This window comes from Rissa tridactyla, chromosome 4, assembly GCF_028500815.1.
Source record: "Rissa tridactyla isolate bRisTri1 chromosome 4, bRisTri1.patW.cur.20221130, whole genome shotgun sequence".
NCBI classification, from domain to species: Eukaryota; Metazoa; Chordata; class Aves; order Charadriiformes; family Laridae; genus Rissa; species Rissa tridactyla.
Genome location: NC_071469.1, coordinates 17,539,899 through 17,565,179, shown reverse-complemented (window position 1 = coordinate 17,565,179; position 25,281 = coordinate 17,539,899). Strand labels below are relative to the sequence as shown.

Genomic DNA, 25,281 nt, shown 5'->3' with positions numbered 1-25,281 from the left:
CAACACATTGTGCCTGCAGTCACAGTCCTGGAGTTGGATGCTGGGTTGTGAACATACCAGAAGTCACCAGGATGCAGGTCCTGGGCAGTTTCCCCTGTCAGTGCTGCCTTCGTGTGACAGACAGGTCTGCACTAAGCTCATCCCCAGCCTTTCCTTCCTGTAAACCTCCATTCCACCTACCATTTCTAGGCCACCCATTTTAGATTTGGGTCTACTGTCTTTCTCCTATTTACATATTGGAAAATCACCCTGGCGCTGCAAAGGTGCCCTTGTTCCCCTTCAGACCTTCAGTAAACCTGGCTTTTCCATTGTCTCACTACAGTCCCTGGTCTTAACTTCCGTGGAGGGAGGCATGATGGTGGGACTGAGAGTTCCCCTTTAGTCCATCACCCATAGGTGGGGCCCTCTCCCAAGGGAGGAAGAATGGGGTGCAGGGCAGGATCCAGCAGCTCATGGGAGGGAGAGCCGGTGCCTTGTGGCTGCTCTCAAGGGCATGGGGCATGGCTGAGGAGGGCTGGGCTTGGGTTGAGCTAACGGGATGCTGCTTGGCAGCCCCTTCCTCAGCCTTGTTGGGAGCTCCCCATTTTCCTTCAAAACCTTCGTTCCCACTTGGCTTTATGCAGGAATTTGGTGGGAGGGCTGTGAGTGTGGCTGTGCAAGCTCACAGGGGATGTCCACCAGCCCCTTCTCCCCACAGCACCCTCATTCCTCCCAGGCATCTCTGCCCTTTTGGGTTACCTGCTTCATCTACCCGGGGAAACCATAATGAAAAGGCATTTAAAAAAAAAAAAAAAGAAAAAGAAAGGGAGAAAGTATCCAGAACTTCCTTGTGTGGCTGGTTTGTGCTGCTTAGACAGAGAGAGACGAGGTTTGGGGGCTGCTGGGAATCGACTTGCACCAGAGCCATGGGAAGAGGGACTCCTGGCGTGGTTTGCCTGGTGTCCCTCTGTGGGCTGACAGTGGTTACCCCAGCAGACAGACAGACAAAGGGCGGAAAAAAAAAAATAAAAAAAAATCTGTGGGGTGGTAAGGAAATTACCCTGCTGCCTTCCTCCAGCTTTCATTGCGCCCGTGCACCGGGGGAGGCTGCCCTGCCTCGCCGCCCCATGCCTGGAGTCAGAAAGTGAGGGGGCGGCGGGTGAGCGAAACCCTGTTTTGCGCGCGTGGTGGCTAGATCGCAATCAAAAGCGTGTGTGTTTGTGAAGTTACTTCTGCTAAACAATTATGGATGTTTGAACACCACTCCCCTCGGCCGGTGCTTTGAAAGTGCTGGATTTCTGTGTGGCGCGGTGCCCTGGTTGGTGATTCGCTGTGTTTCTGCACGGTTGCGACGAGGTGGTGGCTGATTTTTCTTGTTAAGCCTGGCTTAACAGTTCCAAGTAATAAGTGTAAAAAAAAAAAAAAAAAAAAAAAAAAAAAAAAAAAAAAAGGGTGGGGGCAGCGTCTGCTCGTGACTCACTGGAGCTTCATTTGCTCTTCCCACTCCTGGAATATTTCATGACTGGGCAGCAAATCCAGCAGTATCACTGGGGACTGAAATCCAGGGAAATACTGCTTTCTTTGTTAGCAGAAAATAGAAAGCACAGAATAGGCTGTGGTTAAGTTCCTGAATTGGGATTTGGGAGTTGGCTCTGCCGCAATTTTCCTGTGATGTAAGTGGTCCCATCCCTCTGCATTGGTGTCCCTCATGCATAATATGGGGCAATGAGATGTTTTTTCCTTCCCTCTCCCAGTACATTTACAATATTGCTATTTAGATTACAGAGCCTTCAGGATGCAGACTCTCTCTGTTATGAGGTGTGTGCGTGCAAATATCTACCGCCTTGGGGGAATGCATCCAGTTTTCCTGGATGTATCCTCTTCTTCATCCCCTGGTGTCCTGGGCAGGCAGAGTCTTCATGAGCCCAGCTAGCATCCCATTTTTTGGACTTTTTTTTTTTTTTTTTCTTATTTTCTTTTTTTTTTTAATTGTTTATTAAAAGCAAGTGCCAGCCTTTTTCTTTTTCAGAAAAGGAGCAGAAACAACTGAGCTCAGCCAGCCATAGAGCTCAGTGGTTGGGGGAGACCCAGAGGTTGGGGGCTGAAGTGTGGGGCTGCAGACCTGAGCCCAGCAAGAGCTAGCAGAGGGATCCAGGAGGGCAACGTGGGGTGGCACAGCCTCCCTCCATTCATGCCTGCACATGGTTGTATGGTCAGCTCTCTCCTTTACATCTCCTAATCCTTTAGATTCAAAGGGTCATGCTTACGTTTCATTCTGATCTGCTTCAGTGAACAAACCCAGCCTTGTGGTCAGGTTGGGCAGGAAGGATGTGGTGCTTGTGTGGGAAGGACTATCAGGCAAGGGAGAGAAGGAAGGTTGGGATGAACGGAAATGTGTGGATTTGGCACGTGACGGGTGAACTGGGAGGAGTTAGGACTTGGGGAGCTGAGGAGTGAAGCTCTGCAGGAGAAAGGCTTAGTGCTTTTAGGTGTATTGGGGCATCAAGTGGCTTGTGCTGGAAGGAAGTAGTATTTCCAAAATGGACCTTCGTTTGCCACAGGGGAGAAAGGGACAGCACATCCACTGCTGGTGCTCTCCCCTGTTTGCCTCCTGCCTGATATATGGCTGCAGTAAAGGATGGTTGGAAAAGCAGCCCTTTTGGAGGAGTTTCGGGTTGGGTATTAAATCCTTCCCGGTGCTTCTCTTGGCCATTGCTGCTGGATTCATGGGATGAGCAGGAGGCCGGTGGGTGGATGGGGAGATGCAATACCCCGTTGTCACAGGGTGTTGATTCACCGTGGCCCTGGGTGAAGGCCAGGCTGCTTGAATGGGATGCTCAGAGGGAAATAAAAGGGTGTGACCTTTCCGTGAACCATACCAGCTTCTGTGGCCCCACCCAGGGTTTTCATTTCATTGCAGTCTCTTTATGAAACCCTGCTCACAGCCATTCCACCAGCCTGTGAGAGCCAAAGGTATGTGAGGCATCCTGGCCGTGAATGCAGCCAGAGGGCAACGGAGTTTCTGAATGGCCATCTCCAGGCTAACCCCAGCGCTTGTTGGGGCTTGTCTCTCTAACCTGACAAATCATGGGTTATCACAACCCAGGGAGAAAGGTATTTCCAGCATCAGAAACGTTCTCTGCAGCGTTCAAATTGCAAGCCCCCAGCCACTCGGGCTGAGCCCTATGCTGTGCCGAGCGATGCAGCAAATGCCCGAAGCACCGCTGGCAAGCAGAGATGCTGGTCCAGGAGGAGGGCAATGCTAATGGTGTGACCTGAGAGACCAGACACCGTGGTGAGGGTCTATCAGTGCACAGCACACAGCGTCGTGCGTTAAGCCAGCAGTGGGTCTGTGCCATAGCACGTGCAGAAGCACTCCCAGTTTGCCCAGCTGGCATTTGCAGGAGGCAGGGCAACATGCCCTGTGGGGTTGTGTCCCATTTTGGGGGATACGGAGCAGCAGCTCTGGAGAAGTCTCATCACTTGGGAAGTGGCTTGGATGGCTTGGGAGAGAAACAAACCCTATGGGTTCATTAGAATAATTTGCTTTGCTTTACAAACACATAAGGGGCTCTGCTCTGCTCACCAGCTGTCCTCTAAAGCAGAAGCGCAGTGGTCAGGCTTTCCAGAGATGACGGGGATTTTCTTTCAGTTCCCAACTTGGGCATGTCTAATGTGGATTTTCAGAGGATAGGAATTTAGCACTTTTGTAAATCTGGTCTGTTTAGGGTAGTTCAGGATCTGAAAACTTTGAATATTTTTGAGCATCTGAGTTTTTCTCGTTTGCTTGTTATTACCGCAATTGTTGCTTCGATTTTAATTTATTTTTCTTGGTGGAGAGGGGATTATACATCTAATCCTTTGTGGTCTGTACGCAGTATTAACTTTCTCAGTCTTGCTAAATGTTTCTTTATTCCCTGATTTTTCTAGGCTGAAACTTTTGGACTAATTACTTCTTTATAAAACTTCACTGTGAATCCTTTTGAAATCTGCACCTTCTTTATTTTTATGGGATTTGGTTCGTTTCTCTTTTACCGCAGGGTACGTGATCTGAGACGTATTGAAGTCATTGGAAGTGTTTCCTTTGAGTTTGGTTTTAAATCAAGCCCTGGGTAAAGAAATTTGTAGAGGAAGGAAGGAAACCTCCAGAAACGTAAAGTATTCCTGCAGGATATTTCTTTTAAAACCCCAAATAATTAGAAATCCCCTTGGAAAAGCCATCTGGGGAGCATCTGAGCAATGCTTACAGGAGGCCAGGGTCTTAAATGCTGTTCTCAGATTTAAAAATGGGGGATGAAAGACAGTAATGGTTATTAAAGCTGAATATGCTCATGCATCAGATGTTTAAGCTTACTTCCTACAGAAGCTTAGAAAGGCTCTTCCCTGATGTAAAGCTGTCTAACAGATTACCCGTATTGTGTGAGGTGGGTTTCTTCCCCTCCCCGTTCTGACAGTCCAGACACAGTTGGATATGAGACGGATGATGGATCAATTCTGCTGGCTTGTGTTTTCCAGTGTAGTCCTGGATGTTTCCCAGTCTTCCAGGAATTACTTTTCATGGCAGAAGGAGACCTACTTCTAGATGGACCTATTAATGTTTGGAAAAGAAATTTTGAAACCATTTGTTGAAGAATTCCCTCAGGGTAACCGGAGGAGCCTGTGGTTGGTGACACCAGGCTCATGCCTCACACTACACCCACGTGTGTTCTCATTGCATGCGATTACACGGTCTGGGATGTCTAATTGCCTGATTGTAATCTGCCCACCCTCCCAAAAGTTGCATCATCTTGATTTTGCCTGGGTGCTCTGTGGCAAGCACTTCTCAGGCGGAGTCTCTTGGCCCTTGAAGGATTTGTAAAGTTTTTCCTGTGCTGTTGTATAAAGCATGATTATTTTTATTTTTTTAATTATTTTATTTCTTGGGGATGGAGGTTCAGCTGTGGCAGGGAAGAATCCGCGGTAGCTAGAAAAGTACATCCACGGCGCAAAGCTGCTCTGAATAGCCATGGAGCTAAATTGTTCGAAAAGTTTCTAAAACACAAACACTGCCTCAACCATTACAGCATCCAGTGTGAGCAAATCCCATTTGCCTTCCTCCAGCTGTGCCAATTCATCCCTTTCTGTGCTGGTGAGAGGCTGGGTGCCCACCAGGAAAGAGAAAGCAATCAAGGGCCACGTGCGTTAGTCACCTACTTCAGCTTAACAGAACCCAAGGTCAGATGATGCAAAAATGACTACCAAGAATAATCCACTGAGGAGATAAGGCCTCGCCTATCTGCAGGTCTGCCCTGGGAGGGGGATGCGGCAGCGAGCTTAGTGCCGGGCAGCCTTGGCACCATCAGCTGGTGAGGGGGAAAGCGCAGGAATGCAAATGGCATGCTGTAACAGGGCAATGAAGCCATCTGATGGCACACCCGGGCACTCTTTTATTGTGGACGATGATCTATTTCTGGGCTTTGGAAACGAGCCATCCGAAAGTAAATGTTTAGTCAGCCTTGCAAGCTGTCTGAAATGCATGACGTGCCTGCGACAGGGTGGTTTTATGGGGATGGGGCTGACCTTTCTTTGCCAAACGTGATTCTGCTATAAAGAAAATCTACATTGAAAAGGGACGGCAAGGTGTGGGTGACGTTTAATTTTCTGTCCTAGAGAACTGAGCTGTAAGGGGGAAAGGGAGTCTGCCATATCTGCAAGGACTCATAAAGGGCATGGGGGACTTTTCCTGCCGTGGAGGTTGTGCCCTTCAAAACAAGCCCTGGTTCTGCCCCTTTGGCACAAAACTGAGGATCGCTGTCAATATTTGGCTTGCAGGCATGAGTGGAGCCACTTGGCTTTGTGTTGGGGTGGGCTTCTTGCTTTGGTCGGGAGCTGCAGCTGTAGCCTGCAAGGGCAGGGAGAAGGCGGTGCAGTGAAAAGTAGAGCTTGGTCACAGCACTTGGGATGCCATGACCACTGGAGCAAATGGGGATGTGCCATCAGACACTCAACGGGCATCTCCACCTTGAGTCAGGGATCCAGGGGCTGCCAAGCAGCAATAGCTAGCTCTGGAGTGGGACAGAGCCACCAGGGGGGACACTGAGAGCTGTGGGGCAAGAGGGACAGAGGGCACCCGCCACCGAGTGTGATGGCTTGGCCATAAACCTGGTTGAGAGGATTCTACTCTCCAGGCTTCGGCTGTTGGAGACCTGCAGCTCGGACTGCATGATGGTTGGATCTGGGGCTGGGTTTTAGTTCATTGGGGAGGGGAGCGAGTTACAAAATCTGGATCTGGGTTCAGGTTACAGTTGTGCTCCCCAGGGCTATTCCAGGTGTTCAAATATGAACTGTTGGCCCAGGCCCATCTCTAATTAGGCATATTCTTTAAAAGTATTTTCCTTCCTCAGCTCCTGTGCTCTTGGCTTGTCTCCACTAGCCCTCCTTGCTGTGCTAGAGCACAGTTTGCTGGGTATATTAATTGAACTGTTTACACACCTGGTTTCCTGCAAGAATAGACACCTAGCTCCTTCTTTTGAAAAGTCTAGCCCAGAGGCTGTAAACAGGAATTGTGCTATGTCTGGAAAAGCCGAACTGCTGCTTATCTGCACTCCCTTGGGCTGTGGGAGCAGCAGCAGCTGCAGACATGGGTCAGTTAAGCATGGAAACCAGCTTGCATGCTCTTCCCACCAGTCCTGTCCTCCCACTCAGCTCAGTTCCTCCAGCAGCTGAGGAACCACCTTCTCCACAGGGTTATTCCCTTTTATTGTGATGGTGACAGGAGGGGGCCCCACCTGGCATTTGGGTCAGCTCAGATGCATATTTTGCCTCGTGTATGAAAGCTGTGGGTGTCATCCTGGCATTATGTCCTGTGCAGGGCTGCTGATGGGACTTTTCCTCTCTTTTCATGGCTTTACCTTGCAAGGTTAGTTTCTGTCCAAGCTCCCCAAAAGCAGTGGTGGGTTCATCACCCTTTATACTCTTCTAATCATGGCTGAGGGGTATCTTTTATAACCTGTTGTGCGTCTCAAAGAATGATTGTGGAAAGAGAAGGTTGGTAAGGCTTGTGTGGTGCAGCACAGATGAAATGGTCCCTCATGTTGTCTTTGGGCTTAAAACATATAAGGATAAACAAGTGCAATTGCACAACTTTGATTTCAAGGTGTAGGAGAAGGAGAAAGGCAGCACAAAATCATCTGGTGGATACTGTCAAGGATTTCTTCTTCTGAGCCAAGTAGTATTGGAAAACTCCACAGCGCTTCCTCAGATGCTAAAACAGACCTTCAGACTCTGCTGGGGAGTTCCCTTTCACACCAGTATGCACTCTATACTGCCTTAAAATACGCTGATTTTGCAGACATGCTGTCAGTTCCTGAATCCCACTTTGCAGCCATTGTTTTATTGGGTGACATTAAGTTCTACTTTGCTGCTTCATTTCTTTGCTAAACGTTACTTGAACTTCGTCTGGAAGATACCAGCTAACCTCCATGTAAGGCCATGAGTTGGGAGGGTTGGGTACACCCAACACGCAACTGTGCTGTTGGTGGTCCACAGGCTATGGAGTGTGATGCAAATGTGCTGGGCCTTGGCTTCTTTAACTTTCTGTACTTCTTGAGGTTTCCAAAGCGCTGTTGGTGAAGGCCCCTGGAGGAGTCCCCCCAAGGCAGGCCCTTAGGAAGGGGCATGCAGATGCCTGGGCTGGGAATAGGGAACAGGAAATCAGATGCACCTTAGGGCAAAATTTGCTATCCAAATTCCAGTCCAGATAGAAATGGAAAGTGCTGCTGTTCCCAAAGCACTAGACTGGACTGGGATTATTCCAACAAGCCCCTAAAGGGGACACAAAGATACCCAGTGGGGAATGAAAGAAGGCGTGATATTAGTTTTCAGGTGCTTGTGCTGTGGTGGAACTCCAGCAACTGTGTCCGGGATCGGCACAGCTCCTGATCGCCCAGCAAGCAGTGACTTCGGCGTTGAACTTTGTGTTGGCGTCAATTCCTGCTTGGCTGCTGAGTGTTGGTTATATGCCATAAGTGTTACGAGCTGTAAGGGCTGGGAAATCTCAGCTCTGGAAAGAGGCCCAGAAGGACGACGGTGGCAGGTGCTTTCATCCAGGCTTGCGTCAAAACCCTTTGCAGCGGAAAAGGAGAGGTCTTATGCCATCAGCCCGCTTACCTTTTCCTCCTGCACAATCGTGCCCCTCTGCCAAAAAAAGGAATCGGGGCTTTTGCTAGAAACCAGTGGCTAGCTGGATCCAGCGTGAAGCGGCATGACCATTTGTGCTGCACTCTGCTCCTGCTAATGGTATCAAATCAAGCAGGAAATTATTTTTGGAGCAGTGGAGCATGTTGAAACCCAGCAGAAGGCAGCTGTTTGCGTAACCGGAGTTGTGGGAGAGCTGCCTCCCTTGTTGCCAAGTGCTTGACTTCCTATGCTGGTGAGAAACCGTTTTCCTGCTCCCAGCGGCTTGAGCAAATGCCCTTAGGCTTGGGAGGCTGGGCTTGGTCCAGCATCTGTCCTTCTTGTAGCGCCTGCTTCACAGCTCTGAAAGTCCCCAGACACTTTTCTGTGGGGGTCTGAACCTACCTGATTCTGACTCACCGCTCTGCTCTCTCCTTAAAAACAAATGACCTGCCAAATAAAGGGTTTTGTCCAGAGTTTCAAAGGTATTTCAGTTAACTCACAGCAGAGGTCCACATCTGGCGAACTGCCCATGCTGGAAGTGAAACATTAGTTCTGCCTCAATGTGAGCATCCGCACTGTGTTTTTACACCCTGACTGGGTTTCCAGCCCCAGTTCGGTGCCCCAGTGGTACCCGCAGCACTTGAGCTGCCTTTGCAAGGTTGCGTCCTGGCATGCAGCTCCTTTGGCTGCGCTTCAGCATCTCCCAAGTGTCAAACAGGGGCTTGATTTTTTTGCAGGGGGGTGTCTTGGCATGCTGCTGCTTTTTCACTCTCTGGCAATACTATTTGAAACTTTTCTTTCTGCTCTGTAGCTATACGCCGGTGCCTCCAGCCATATGCTGATGGAACTCCTATGCAAACAGGTTTGTCTCCCTGGGCTCTGCTCGGTTCTTAGACCCTCCTCCCAGAGCAGAAATAAATCCCTCCAGTACTACAGCAAAGCGTCGTGCCCCGTAAAATAACATCATTAACGTGGGTCGTAGGATTGCGTTAGCTAGAAAGAATGAGATAAAGCCACGGCTGTGAAGACGGCAATTGGCTTGGTGCACATGGGGCTTAAATTCCTACCCCCAAAATGCAATGCTTCTGCACAGAAGGGAAGGATCAAGCCAGCATGGAGAGGTTTTGAAAGCTGCAATAAGGGTATAAAGGCTTTTTTGTTTGTGGACTTATTATGTCATGCCTCGGTCATGCAAATGTCGCTCCAGAAGAAAGACTTTTTCACATTACTGACTTGTTCTGGAGAAGTCCCTCCCTGATTATTCATGATCGCTGACTCCTTCAGCCATGTGCCCCTTTACGAAGGGCTGTAGGGTGGAAAGAAATTCCCTGACGCAATGAAAGGCAGGAAAAAATCCAGCGCACCCAAACTGAGTCAGTCTGAAGTATTTATGGCTTTCCAATTGGGTAATTAGGTTCTCATGCAGCCCAGTTATGGTTAGAAAAGGTCCTACACCGGGTTGAAGTTTGTTACCGTTACACCAATGTACACTGGAAATGAGACCCCAGAGCTGGGGTGATGGGCAGGGCTATTTCCATGCTCTACAAAAGTCTTGGTGAAGTAGATTAAAAATTATTTTTAAAAAAAGGTGTTGTTTCACTTTATAGTAACCATTCAACGTAAGTGCTTGATGGTTGCTGGGCAGTTTGGTAGCAGATGATGGGCCTTTTATTTCTGCCTGTCCCATCCATGTCTAGGATTGCAGCTGTTTCACTGCCTAGGGCTGTTTAGTATCTCATGGTTTTATTTGCAAATCCAGTTATTTTTCCCTTGCCACTTAATTGTTCCCTGTGGCATCGTTATGCCCCATGCCTTTGGTTTGGTTTGGAGGGAGACAGGGTGGGGTGGGTGTGCCCTCGGAGACCTCCCGGGTCCATCCTGAGTGTGTTCCCTGCCCTGCTTTTAGCTCTATTTCTTTTCTTTGTCGTGCTAAGCTGACCCTCTGTTGGCCTAGTTGTTTGTGCCCAGATGAGGGGGTTAAAGCAAAGCAGTCAAACCGCCCCCCCCCCCCCCCTCCCCGTTTGGTGGCTGCTCTAGCTGGTCCCTCGCACTTTGCCCACTCCAAACCCATCCTGTGGTCTACAGTGCTTCCCTCCAAATTTCTTGGGATCTACACTGAAGCATGTATTAACTTGTACCCCAAAAGGCAGACACATTTCCTGACAATGAAATACTATCCATCCCACAATATGAAGTTTAGTACAAGCCATAGAGGCTCATATTCCTGCAATGCGAAGGAAGGAAGCAGCTGCAGGCTTTGAGGAGCGGTGTACTAAATTCATCTCAGTTTGAAACCACTAAGTCCCATTTCCTCAGATGAATGCTGTAGTTACCTCTGAAGCGGTGCCTGTATTGGCTGATATTTTACCAAAGGATAGCTGTAGGGAAGGGTTTAATTTCTTTTGTCGCCTTATCTCTGGGAACCACCTCAGTTCCGTTTCAGTGACGTTCCTGCAAAGCATAAGACTAAAAAGGGGTTTATTGTCTCTTTGAACTGCTTTTGCTCTGAGGAATGAGGATGTAATTGTAACGTAGGAAGGACAAATTGAACATGTTCAGGCTTGTCCTGCCTGATCTTTCCATGTTTCTTTTTTTTTCTTTTTTTTTTTTTTCTTTCCCCTTGGAGCTAGCACTCATGATTGGGATTTTCCAACCGATAAAGTCTTGGCTAGCCTAGGGGTTAATATGCTCTTAGCTGAATGAGCTCTGGACGGCTGGATATGCGGTTTCTTTTGATGCCAGCCAAGACCAAGGTTCGCCACTTTATTTGTGTTTGCCACCAAAGCATCAATCTCCTGCTGTTCACGTCTGCAGGATGACTGCAGAAGGAGTCTTGGGCAGATGGCTTTCATGTTCCCTCTGGGATAATTTTTTCCACATGCTTAGTGATCTTTCAGTACTCTCTTTTCTCTTTTGGTCATGTTTGGATTTTACGAGAAATAGGTCTGTGGAAGAAAATTATTAACCAGACTTAAAGCAACAAAAAAAGAACATCCCTAATGCCTTCAACTGCTGTGGTGTTTTGCTTTTAGGAAACCTCATTATCAGCGTAGTTGAAATGCAGGGTTTGTTGGCTATATCTGTAAATACAGTAAGTTGTGCCTAGTTTGTGCCATTTAGTAAAAAATTGCCTTTGTCTGAGGCTAGTTTAACTACTAGCCTTAGTCTGAAGCAGGGATAAAGCTAAAGGTGTTGGTACTGAACCCATACCATCTTTTTTGCTCAACTGCGGCTACCCAAAGACATACTAAAGAGAAATTAATTTCAAGTCCTTTCCTGCTGTTAAACCATACTTCTGTTCTGTGCCTGGGTTCTTTGTACTGGATGCTGCCATTTTGATGGCTTTTGGCAGCCACCGTATCTACCACCGCTGATGTTGGGCCTGATCCCGCAAACCGTTTTCAGCTCTTACTGACTTTGCGTCTTTCCCATGATGCCCCCGCTTGATCTTTTCCATGATGCCCCTGGTGCAGCTGGGCTTGCAGTGTTTCTTGCTAATTCCTCAGGATCCGCGTGGCTTACTTTACTTTGACCCTGTGGTTTTTACTCAGTCCTTTCTCAGACAAGTTTCCACTGACTCAAATCTGTGTTTTAATTGAGTCAGGGCTCCAGAATGTGTCTCCAGGGCGAAGCCCGTTCCTGGGGCAGCTGGTTCCTGTGGAGCTGGGCCTGCCGACACTGGCACGCGATGGCCAGGCTCCTAGGGAGGAATTCTTGAAACACGTCATGAGGGATGTCACACACTTACAAAATCTACATACGTGTGCTTCCCCCATCAATGGCGCTGTAATACACAGTGCTGTGTTTTTTTGTCAGGGTGCTGCAAGACGCAGCGAGTTCTGGGTTCCCCTTGCATCGGTGTTGGGGCTGGGGCAGCAGAAAAAGGCTTTGGCAGGGATCCAGGGAAAAGAAAGGGGAGAGGAAAAGTGTGGTCCACTGGTCTGAGCAGTAAACTTGCATGAAGCAAACTGCTTAAAGACCTGATTTTTAAGGCTTTTTTTTCCACCATGAACCTTATGCAACCTTACTGGGGCGCTTAGGTTTTCAGTGCTGTGTTTCCCGGTGAGTGCCCATGGGGCGTTTGCACCACTGTCACCCATGTGGGGATGTTATGAAGATAAGTTGTGACATCTGAAGTGTGAGTTTTTCAGCTGCTGCTGCTATCAGGTCTCTCTCTGTATGTAAGAAAGGAAAACTTTAGATAAGGACTATTACAAGGACTCATACAGATCCATGTCTGGAGATGCTTGTACTCTGGACACCCCGGTATTTCCCTGGTGCTGCAGAGATGTACATCCAACAGGCTTGGCAGCGCTTTGAAGTCCATGTTTATATGTTTTTTTCCCTGCTAAAAATAAAATTGAAGTGAAACAAAAACACATAGTTCATTTTCATTGTGCACTGAAAAGCAAAAATACAACAACAACCCACTAGTCACCCCAAAAGGTAATTAATTTCTTCATCAACTAGTTTGTCTGTTTATGCAGACACATTTGATGCACTGAAAGCAGCCAGCTTCCGCAAGGCTCCAGGATATCACAAGCACCAGTCTAAAATCATTGTTGCTGCCAGCCACTAAAGAACACGGCCCATTGCTGCCTTGAGTTACCTTGTTGTAGCTTGTACATGTGTGCCCTAAGATGTCCTGCCAGAGAAGTGTGTGGCCTCTGGCTCTTGCAGCAGGAGATGGCTTGAAATGTAAATTTTCTAGGTACAGCAAACCCCAAGTGTGGAGAGGGCGAGGGCTTCTCTCATTGGAGCTGCAGAAATGTACAACCGGAGGTTTCCAAACTCCTCTGCAGACAGCTGGCCGCTCGCACGCTGCTCACCCCTCCTTGTTTCCAGCTGCTAATTTGCAATTAAACACAACTAAAAATATGGCAAGCGCTCTGCTCGCGATTTTCCATGCGAGTCCGTGGGGTGGCTTGCAGTTGCCGTCGTTTGGTGGTGAGCGGAGCAGGCTCCTGCCGTCAGCGTGTGGCTGGGTGGGGAGGCTGCCCGTGAGGCTGCCTAAGATGTGGTTCCCACCAAACGCTGCTGTAAATACCAGTTCAGCATAACGCAGCCGATACTAACTGGCATCCCTGTAGGTGGTCTCAGTAGTGGGGCCAAGATGAAAAGCGGTGCGGGGAGCCAACAAAGCGCTTTTTCTCCCTAAGGGGAGCGCCTCCAACTGAGAGCAAAGGTGTGTTAGGCAGAGCTCGAAATGCAACCGCTGCACCGGGTCTGCAGGTAAAGGATGTTCTCGTTCAGGGCTTTGGCAATACTGGAATCCACTGAAATGTGTAAGATGCGTAGAAGACGTTGCATTTGACTGGTGTGAAGTACATTAAATCTGTTTTTAATTCATTGCTCCAAAAGTGCAAGCAACTTCAGTTATTACTGAATGTGCTTTTTAACCTGAATAAATTATTTTCTACTATGCTAAACAAAGTAGTTGAAAAATAGATCATTCGGTGCAAAGTTTCTTAGCTATTCCTCGGCTAGTGTTTGTCCTACAATCTGTGTAGGGGGGAACACTACAGTTTGCAAATATGCAACGCAGAACAACCTCCTTTCTGAATATATTTAATGTGCAGAAACCATTGTCATTATGGGGCGAGGGAAACAAAGTACTTAATTGGGGGAGTTCAGTAAATATGGTAACAGTGAGACCACTCCTGGTTTGAGTGTACGAAGCCTGCCCAAGCAAGCAAACTGTGCACCTTTAATTAATGGTTTCACCCATTATTGAAATGGCATGACTCACTCTTCTCATGCAGATGCCTCCTTCTGGGGTCAAACTCTTCATGAAATCAGATCAGCTGCACCACAGCCCTGGGGCTCTGTCTTTGCTGGAGAAAGGGTTGTTTTCAAGGGGCCTGTTGCGCAACCAAAGAGGTTGGGGTGGGATGCTGGAAAGTGTGATCCGCCCGACGTGTGAAAGGGTTTTTTATTTGTGACTTTTGGGTATTAGCGTTCCAACATTGCTTCCTGTGCAAAATTAGCCTTAACGTGTCCTATTTCATTAAAAGGTCTTACTAGACAAAAGGTGCTGGGGCCCTTAATGCAGCACGGCAAGATTTTCCACACCTCGAGGTACGAGGTGTTGGCTGCCACTACTTGTTCCAAGGCAAGATCAGCCTGTGCTCTACCTTTGGTAGGATGCTGCATTTACAGTTACTTACCTCAAGGTAAAGTAACTTGTTTTGCCAAGGATTACATAGCTTAAAAACGTCATTCACGTGAATGCGGTCCTGGTAAGAGATGAAATTTAAGTGTCAGACTTGGCTAGTCAACTCGTTAGCCTTTGGGTGTGGGGTGTGGAGGGAGCCCTTCATTTTGCATGACACATGGATCGCTCTCTTGGATCACTGAAGTAGCCTTGCCAGTGCTCTGCTTGCAAAAGGGACTGGCAGAGGAAGAAGCTCAAGTCCTTTGGTGGGCTGATGCTGGGACATCTCCAAGCACTGGCAAAATAGGTAGTTGCCTGCGGCACGGGACTGTCTGCCCACAGTCCTGTTGTCTGCTTGCCTGTGCCAGAGTGACGAGAAGGCGTGCTCCTTGAGGAAAGCCAGAGCATCTGGCATCTGTGTCTTTTTCTGGAAGGTGGGAGAGGTCTTCTTAGAAGTAGCAGTCATCCCCTGTCTCCTTAGTGCCAGCAAAGGCAGTGGTCCTGGCTTGCCAGAGCTCTCTTCATGCTTTCTTTCCCAGCCAAATCCTACTCCTTCCCTTCGCAGGAACTACCCGGACCCCACCCCTCATCCTTGGGCAGCAAAATTCAGCTCTGCCCACATGTTGCTTTAAGTAAGCGAGTACATTCATGATCAGTGAGAGGTAACAACTCCAGCCCATGCCAAACTCGTGGGGCCTCCAAAGCCACTGCCGTGAGCCCGAGACCTGACGTGCTGGGAGTGCAGCCCAGGTTACTATAGCAAATCCTCAACAGTTTCCTGCCCAGCTGAGTCTCTTGGAGTCTGAAGCGTTGTAACCTCATAAAAGCTTGAACTCATTCAAAGATTATTTCACACCACCTACGGTACTCTATGAAGTCAGACATGCTGTAACATATGATTAACGATGCGTTCGGTGGTGAGTCACCGGGTAGTCTAGCAAGCGCTGCTCACCTTCTAACCAGTCTGTGCGTGGGAGTCCTTACCTAGCGACACGCCCAAACCGAGCGTTTTAATGATTTACCACATTCTGAGCTTGGAAGAGCAGTTTTATTGTTGCTTAATTAAAATAAAACAAAAAAAAATACTTAAAGGCTTTGCCACCCGTTATGGAACAAAACTCCTCCATGAAGAAGAAGGTGGGGGGAACCCCCAAAAGCTATTATTACTTTGTATGGTTGTAGTATCTGAGACAAAGACTGGGAAAAATCTATGTTTAAGAGATGGGGGATTGCATCTTTTTGTTTTATTAAACAGTCACTTGAGAAGATACATGATCATTTCTTGGACTGAAATGTAGCCTTACACTTTCCCAACTGAGTGTGTCCCAAGTGCAAAGTGAGAGCGGTGGTCATTCTTATTTATTATCTGGAATGTTTAAGGATTGTAGGAAAAAAGCAGCATTTTCCAGGGAATGAGCAGAAACGAGCCTGTCTGGTTTATGAGATGGTGGTGGGAGACGTGGTTTTGATTCCTGCTGTAGAGGAAGTTGCACTTGCGTCTGACCTGGTATCCTTTTTCCAATAAAAATCATAGCAAGAAGCCTAGGAAAGAGAAAGAGTGGGACAAACTTGCATAATACTTCACCAATTACTTTTCCAGCCTCCAACTATTTTCAGCTCAGGGGATTTCCTGAGATGAATGAGTATGGTTTGTGACTCTTTAGTAATCTTCTATGGATTGTTCTTCCAAGTGCCTGTCCAGTCTCCCTTGTACCTGTCTAAACCTTTTGCTTCTACAGCACAGGTAGCAACAAACTCCACCAACCTTCTGCATGTTATGGGAAGAATTAGGTCTTTCTCTTTGTTTTGAACCAGTCTCCGACAGCTTCATTTGGTGCTTCCCAGTTCTTGTGGTGTAAACGACGGTGTCAGTCACTTCCTAACCCCCTGCTCCAAGTCCCTCACTAACTTGTGGACCTTTATTAGATGTCCTGCGGACATCATCTTCCCGGGGTGAAGGCTGTCAGCCTCCTCAGGTATAAAACCAGCTACCATGAATTGTTGTCATTGCCATCCTCTGAGGCTTTCCCACCTCTTCAATAGCTTTTTGAGAGGAGGGAACCAGGATTGCATGCACTGTTCAAAGTGACGGTGAACCATTTTGTACAGTGGTCTAATGCGGTTCTCTTCTCTGTTTGCTTGCTGTTTCTTTCATGGTAATCCCTAGTTTGATTAGCTGAGTACTGAGACGATGGTTTTGTGGAATAGTCTGTGATAGTCCAAAGGTCTCACTCCTGAGTAATAATGAGCAGTTCAGAAACCATCATTTCAGATGTGAATTTAAGATTTCTTTTCCCTGCCTGCATCACTTTAAATTTAATCTGCACTGGCTTTCAGGTGCCGTCTTATTGCGCAATCCCTCAGCCCTGCAAGGACCATATGCAATTCCCCACCGAGGGCTCTTTTCCCCAGTACTCTTTTAGTTGCGTATCCTCAGCAAGCTTTCTTACCTCGCTGCTGCTCCAGATCATTTGCAGATAGATCGACCAGCACATGTCCCGGCCTCACCGGTGGGATGCCTCTCTTGTGAGAACTGACCGCTTACACCTCCTTGCAGATGCCTATCTTGACCTGCCCCAGCTCATCCAGTATTAGCGTCGCTGGGATCAAAGCCAGGTGTTGCAAGCCCCCATTCAGGGAGTGCAGCTCATACCTGGTCCTTGTCTAGACTCCTCAGTTTCTAGACATACAGGGTGATACTGCGGAGCATGAGGCAAGCAACGCCTTTGCCAGCCAGCTGGCTAAAACCTTTTGGGGAGCGCAGCTTATTCCCCCATTTGTTCTAAATGCATGTAAATGTGCAGGTGTTTGGTGCACCGAGATGCCAGTGGGACGGCCCACATTGTGCGATAGGGAAAAGCAATAATCACACGTACAAACGCAAGCTTTGAATTAGCAGAGTGCAGTATTTTGAAATAGGATGTTTCACCAGAAAAGAGCACACGAGAATAAATGATACTTGAAATTAGTGGTGGATTATGGGCAAAGCATGCAAATCCGCCCACGGCTTATTGAAGCGTTAACTGATATGCCTCTTCCGGCAATTAGTCAAGTTCCTCAGAAGAGCACTGCCTTGGATCAGGCAGCAGGATGGGCTGGCGCAGGCAGGCTGCTCCAGCTGCCTGGGGATTCGCATCCTGCCGCAGCCACCCCCTTCGCGCCCCAGCGGCGGGAGCTGCCCTGCTTGAGCAGGGGCTGCGGCAGGGGACGGTTAGTTTGAGCTGCTTTTCATTGCTGGGATTTTCTGTGCGGCAGGCGCTGGCGGGAGACAGATAGTTTTGTTGCTGCGGAGCCTCTGACGGACAGCCAGGCTGATCAGAGCAGCGCTTACTTAGGGAGCTCTGCCAAAGGAGGATTTTCCCTGTGGAAGGAGCCCAAGTTGTTTTTATTTAATGCCCTGCACTGACCTAACGTGTGTTTTTGCAAGTGTCAAGTCCCACCAGCAACACTCCTTGTGCTGGGCTGGTGACACACACTAATGTCCCTTAAGAGCAGTTAAGCCACAGGTAGCTCTGATGACTTTGGGAATGGCTGGGAACTCCTGGCCCTGTCCCACATCTGGTGTCCCCAGCACACAGTGGCTCTGCCATTGTACTTTTGGCTCTTTGCCCTGCTAAAGCACCAGTGCCAAACCTCAGCATCCCCCCCCTTGCTCAGTTCTGACAGAAACGGGTGATGCAGGAAGCACGTACTCTCCTTCATCTTTTTCTCCTTTCCCGCCACCCAAATTTTCCAGATGTGGCTGTCACTAGAAATAAGCAGTTGAATGAGCACTTGTCTGCGGGTGACTCATTCTCGCCTTGTGAGGGGCTCTGCAAAGGATGCAGACGCAAAGTCTCACCACCTCCTTGGACAGCCTGCAATGATGTCAAATTCACCGGAGTGAAAAAGAGCCTCCAGCTCTCCCCGAAGCAGCAGCAGCAGCTGCTGCTCCTCATCTAAAACATATGCGGCAAAAAGGACACCCTGGTCATGGTTTCCAGTTGCATCAGGGCAGTGAACTCCCTCCTTTTCCTGCTGATGCATGGGTGGGGATGGGTGTCCGCTCACGTTTTACGGTCTGGCTCTAGAGAAATCCCAGGCTCGCAGTGAAATAATGGAAAAATTGCAACCAAAGGAGTTGAAGGCCTACAGTGAAATACAGGTGATTTATCCCAGGTGATTTGTGAAGTACCTTCTACCTGACCATGAGGAAGCAACTGCAAAAGGGCATCTTTCTCTGGCACGTGTCCCTTGGAGGCTGCATTTGTTCCCACTTGGGATTTAATATTCCTTCAGCTGCGCTCGCTTCACATACTGTTTTCACATCGGCATTTGCTTGGACAGGAGAGCCAGGGGGAAAGACTCGTGCCACGCTTATCGATGCCTTTGTGTGATGTTTTTTTCTATGAGGACAGGGAGTAGGAACTGCAGAAAGGAAGGTTTGGGGTTTTTTTTGTTTTCCTGTCAAAGGCACAGATAACGTGATGGGTGGTACTGGCCACCCTTCACCAGCAGAGCTGCCCTGAAGCCTGCTGAGCGCTGGGCTGTCTGGGTTTATTTGTGTTATTGTGCTGTTTCTTGCCCTGGGCTGTGGAAGCCGGACTATTTCTGTACATTTGCATGAACATCCTAGGAAACGTGTGAAATTTTTGGAGGCTCAAGGAATCTATTTTTCATTGAGGCTTTTGTGGTTCTGTTTCTTTAAGAAGCTTTGGTGAAATGTTGTGCTTGCTTTTTTTGTCTTTAGGAGGAATCTCAACAACATAGACCAGACCACAACGGGTCAAAGATGAAATACATTCCGCAAGAATTTTCAAGGCAGTAAAACAGAGTTCCTTGAATGAAACCATCACTAATTTATAATAAGTTATGTGCTAAGTTTATGTATCACCATGTTATCGTTAACACCGTGGCCACTGCTCACTTCCTTACGAAGCCAAAGCTGTTTACAGGAGAGCATGGTTTGGTGTCGTGGTTTCACCTGAACTTTTTTTTGTCACCTCAGTTTTTTGCTTTTCTTCTCTTTTTAACTCACCAGCTGTTTTTCACCCGTAGCTGCCCCTCTAAGGGTGTGAGGGGATGAGTGGATAGTGTGGCCGGACTGCAATCAAAGAAATATTTTGAGAGTCCTTTCAGAGCTCTTTAAGGAATCTGGGCCGGCAATGAATGACGGCTTTATGCAGCGCTGTTTTGAAGTGGGAGTGAGTCACTAAAAAACAATTTGCGCTCTCTCCATGTTCAACTTTGACTTTATTAAGAAAAAGAGAAAGAAAACAAACTCAGTCCCATTCACTGCTGAAATACACATTGATCCTTTAATCCTCAGGGAATCGTTGGGAACTGCTTCCTCCTTGAAAGAATCGCTGTATTGACGCAACATCTAATTGTGCAATTACACACACGCATTTTTTCTCCTGGGCTTTGCAGAGCAGGGCTCTGTGGCTGGAATGCTAATCAGAAAGCGACTGATACCATCTCGGGGCACACACAGCCTGAATGCAGCCTCCCGGCTGGCATCAGCCCCTAGGCACCTTCACTGTCCCAGCCTTTTTAGGCAGGAAACCAAAGATAGGAATCACAGCCAAGCAAGGACTGGAATTTGGGCCGGAGCCCAAAACTGTATCCTGTATTGGTTTGTTGTAGCCTTCCCTGGTGGAAGCGGGAGGCTCCAGCACCCATCGCTTCTTGGCGCTGCCCTGGGGGGCTGCAGCTGGCAGGTACCAGCAAAAATATTCCCTGTCTGCAAATGCCTGGTCAGTGGCCTCTCTCCTGCTCCTGTGCCACTGCCTGATCTCCACATGGTGCACACGCCTTTGTGGGATTGAATTTTTCATGGAAGTTTTGCTGAAAGCATTGCTTCAGAGCTACTGGGAAATGCTCTGCACATGTGTTTGTACATATATATGTATGTGTATACACCCACTCATGCTTGTTTGGCCAGGGCCCGCTTTCCAAGAGCTGCATTTGCTGTAAACTTCGCCAGATTTTTCTGATGCTTCACGTGTGCCATCTCTGACTTCAGAGGCGTGAGACACTCAGGGCAGAGCCACAAAAGATCACTTCCAGGGTTTGGGGAGCCTCTGGGAGCCCTTGCTGTCACCTGCGTTACTGCATCATGTCTTGGTTCAGAAACTGAACCCTGATTGTGCTCGTTTGCCTCATAATAATTGGCCCTGATGGGAGCAGGTTGCGAAGTAACGTAGAGCACGTCCTCGCTTCGCCTCTCCAGGGAAGCACGGTGCACACTGGGATTTACCGTTACCTGCAAGTAAATTCAGAGGCTGGTTAAGCGTTAGATGGGAAGAAATGCAGCCCTCCTCCAGCTGGCTTTGAATGCTAATATATTCTTTGGGTTTGATCTGTTTACCATGGCATTACTCTTAATGGTTTCATCATCAGTTCTGCTTTCCCACCAACATTAAGGATGGAGTTTCCAGATGGACGATCCTCGCTGTCAGCCACTTGTCCCTTATCCATGACCACGGGCTACCAAGTGAGCCCTGTGCCTGGCCACACCATCTATCCCGTGGTGAGTGTGCCCGGGGCCAGCCATCCTGCTTTTTGAAACCCTTGAAAACTCTTTTAAGGGATGCTTTTAATGCATCTGCCACACTTGCCTAATGGCCTCAGGAAAATTAAAATGAGAGGCTTTCATTATGTTGTCAAGCGGCGTTTGGCTGATGTTGTGGGCTCCTGGCCTCCAGGTCCCTCCGCTCGTGTTTTCTTCTTATTTCTCTGAAAGCTTTAAGTCAGGGCAAGCCGCAGCTGCTCCTGTTGGAAAAACTAGCAAAAACTAGTCCTCTTCTGAGTTCGGCTGTTTGCTCCCTGCAGGATATCCCAGGGGAGAGCAAGGAGGCTGGCAAAAGTCAGCAAGGGACTCTCTCTCCAGATGCAAGAGAAGCAAAGGAATTAGAAGTAACAAGCTGAAGTACACAGATAAAGTTACCCAAGTTATTTTGACCATAAAGCCCAGCATGGTAAAGGCTCTTAACCTCTTATTAATCAGCAAGAAGCTGGAAGAGGCCACACAATGATCTCAGCTGCTGAAGCTGCTGCGCCCTTTTGCTCCCTTTAATTTAATTGTATTAGTCCTTCCCGCGTCCTTTGTTCTTCCGCCCCACTCAGGAAATCTGCTGCTGGTTTTGGCAGGGCTCGCTCTGGCTCCACACGGCTGGTTTGCGGACAGCCAGGAGGGACGAGAGGGAGGGCAGGAAGAGGAAGAGGATGGGAAAAGGTCCTGTGGGAGCAACCTGCTTAATGTGCCTCATTTGTCTTAATAGTGCCACTGCATCCCTTCCTGGTGAAACTTCCTCCTGATAAGCCAATCAGGCAAAATTGAAGGCAGAAGGACTCCCACTGGTTTCAGCAGAGACGAGATTTCATGCTTAAATCTCAAAACCAAAAAAGACGAGCGCCTGCGAGCCAAGTCTGGCGCAGCACGAGCTGCCAACCCAGCGATCATTCCTACCGCCGGCCTTCGGCTCCGCCGAGGGGTTGGGGTGTCTCAACTTTAGCCTGGCTGTTCTGGTTTGTACCGCTTTTTCCTCATCAGACCAGTAAGAAATAAGAGCAACCGCTTAGCCCTGGGTCCTCCACTTACTTAGCGTGCAGAAGAGGGTCCAGCAAGCACAGCAGAGGGGTTATCAGTGCCAACCCCTGGCTCTTTTCTCTGCTGGTGGCAATAGCATCACCAGACCCCTTGCTAAAGCCTGTTCCTCAGTGCTGTTGTGGGGTGCAAACCCTCCCCTGCCCTTCTGCTGCTTGCGGGACTTCTCCAAACCACCACTGCCTCCTTCCCACCCGCCTCCCCAGGCCACGCTCCCCCTGCAGCGACATCCCAGGATGTGGGTAGTGTTTTCCCTGTCGGTGGTGACACGGGGCAGCTGCAGTTGAGGATCCAGCAGCATCATTGCAACTTCACCAGTTTCCCCAGCAAATTCGGTGGCCTCTGATCTCCAGTCAGCATCATTGCAAGAATACTGTCAGCTCAAAGCACTAGCGTTTGTCTTTCCTGCTGCCAGAATTCATGATTCAGCACATGCTGGTTTTAGCTCTTGTGTCCCTTTACGTGACAGCGTAAATATTTGTGGGTCTTTGTATAACAGGGAAAGACAATGTGTGCAGTGCAGTCCCTCACCTACCCAAGCCCCCGTGGGGTGTTCAGAGGTGCTGATGTGTCAGGAAAGCCACCCTGCGCTGCTGCTTTCTCAAACAGTTGCCTTTCACTGTAGGAGTAGGACAATGTGTCCCACTGATGCCATACTGGAGAGGTGGTGCGGGCCAGGAGGTGTCATGGTGCATAATTCATGCGTTGTAATGGAAATGTCAGAAAAAAGGAAGCGAAAGTATACCAGAAAAAAATTAATGACCCACTGTGTTGATATGATATTTTTATGGCCCTCGGTTTCACTTCATCCTTCTTAAATGAGCAAACAAATGCAAGAGGTGGTTTCCTGGACACAGATGCGTTATCTCTAATCCCAGAGTTTGTCACTGCCGAAGGACAAGGTAGCGGAGCAGCAACCCGAGGGTGTACCTTCATCACGTTTCTGTCAAGGAATGGTAACATTTGATATGTGGGAAAATATAAAGCACTTACAGAAGCCTGTCGTTAAAAAGAGTGATTTTCAAATGATTTTGAACGCTTCAGGCTCGCTGGGAAACACGATTTTGAGCTCCATATTTTACTGGATTTTTCTGACTTCAGAATCCAGCCGTACAAAATGCCATAAATCCACTATGGCAAGACCAGGTTTTCCCAAATATGTAAAATGTCAAGGTTGCCCTTTCCCTTTCACAGCGGTGAATTATCAGTCATATGCTTGCAGTGAAGTAGTGCACCATTTGCTTACTATTTTTATACGGGGATCCTTCCCATGTTGCTTGCTGTAATTCTTCTTGGATCTGAAGAGTAAAACATATTTACATTGGCATGTGGGATTCTGGAAAACCTCAGGAAAAAATAGGACTGGAAAGGAAGTTTTTCTGTCCAAGGAAAATTTTTGTGATGTGTTTTTTCCATATCAGAATGAAAGCTTGAAGTAGAGAAACCCCAAAAAAACATTAAGCCAGCTGCAGATACTTATTTTGATTATATTATCCTTTCTATTTTGTTAGTAAATTTACTTTATGTTGCAATGCAAAGTAGAAATTCCGGATTTCTTGCATAAAAGTCTGGGTCCACAAAGTTGATTTCAGTAGTTTGGGAACTGTTCAACAGACAATTTTGTATCAGAAAGTGGTGATCTGCTTCACTAAAAATAAAAAATAACGATCCAGTAAATGACTAATTTTGTGGTCCCGGGTAATTAGCGAAACAGCTTGGCAGATGGAAGGCAGCAGGTCTAAATTACTGCACTAAGTCCATTTGCAGGAAGATATTATCTGACTTTGTTGTTATTAATAAGAATTAATGAGAATTAAAATATTCAGCTGGGATTTTTGCCGTTGCTATTAGCGGGCATACATGTGTGTATATATATATGTATTTACTCTTTGATGCTTTTCTTGGTTGGTTGCCTCTCAATCCTTGACTGTCTTGCTCTGGGACTTTAATAATACTCCAGGAATTATTCAGACCGCACCTTTGTCTAGCACAGAGGAAACTTGAGGCTTTTACAATTAGTGCTGCTGGTTATTCCATGAAAAACCATGGGTGATTCCATGGTCTGACAAGGAAAGCAGCAGTAAAAAGTCAGGAATACGCAGGCCTTTATCAGCAGGCTCAGAAGGAGCATCAGCTGGCGGCTCGCAGCTCGCTTTTACATCCAGTTTTTGCAGCACAGGTTGCCGGCAATGTGGGGACGGCGCTGTCACCTCTAACTCTGCATGGACCCACAGGGCGCCAAAGCCTTCCCTGGTGAAATCCAGGCATTACTTTGCTGAAATCCAAGGTGCTTAAATTTTGATGCCCCCAAGGAACTATGGTGGTCACTTAGTCTTGCGCCCTCCATGACACCAGCCTTTGGTGTTTCTGCTGGGCGTTCCCACCCCAAACCTGTGTCATGCAGTAGGTTTCAAGGACGTTTTATGAAACCCTTTGACTAACAGAGTTCCCATGATGGGGGAGACTTTTAATGAGCTGGTTTAGTGGATAATTGCTGTCACTGTTAAAAACAAAACGTGCTTCTCCCTTTGTTTTTGGTTCAACTCTCCTGAGTTTCAGTCTTCCAGCCCTGGCCTTTGCTCCACCTGTGTTTGGCAGAGTTAAAGCCCTTCAGAATCTGAAATCTTCCCACATGCCCTTAAAGACTAGGAGGAGTCATTTCCTAATCTCTTTCAAGAGGACAGTGATAATTGAGGACTTATTATTGACTCTATTGACTTTAACATGGTTTGTGTTTGGGTTTTTTAGATAAATTGTAATTGTTCCTTTTTATCATTGTACAACTACTATTAATAATTGCTGCTCACTGTGTCTACATCTAAGGATGTGGCCCCACTTCTGTTAAAGGCCCAACATCTGGGGCTCTGATGGACAGTTGAAGGGGAGTTGATTTGGTTTGGGGCACTTTTGGAGAAAAGTAGGTGCATCAGTCAACCTGGTGTTTACTCATCTCCTCAGAAAGTTTTGTAAATCATGTTTGTTATTTTTAGCGGCTCCTTTTCAAGTGGCATTGTATCTCCGGTGGCTTCGGTTCTGGTTGTAGGCTGGGCTGTATTCTACCATCCTTAATCATCTCGAGTGCTTTCTTCACTTTCCTTAACTCATTTGCTTTCGCTAAGAAATTTCAAAGAGTGAGATGAAACTTAGATGAATGAAATTGGGGATTAAATGAGGGATTAGATGGATCCTAACAAGCAGATGCTGTGCTTTCCGTGGGAAGATTTCTAAGCTTCATTAAACCAAGGCGAGCTCTTTTCCCCTGACACTTACAGTTTTGAAAGCATTGTATTATAACCTACAATTATACAAATGATAAAGTACCTTGATGGCAATAGTCGTCTTTTGTTGAAATTTCAAATTGTGGTCATATTCAAAGCCCCCGTGAAAGGATGTGAGCTCTTTC

The 25,281-nt window shown here is 47.7% G+C and overlaps 1 protein-coding gene across 1 annotated transcript in view; it reads left to right on the top strand.

Annotated features, from left to right (window-relative positions):
- SLC22A18 (solute carrier family 22 member 18) overlaps positions 1–25,281 on the top strand; it is a 62,954-nt gene that overhangs the window by 11,890 nt on the left and 25,783 nt on the right. The window lies entirely within an intron of this gene.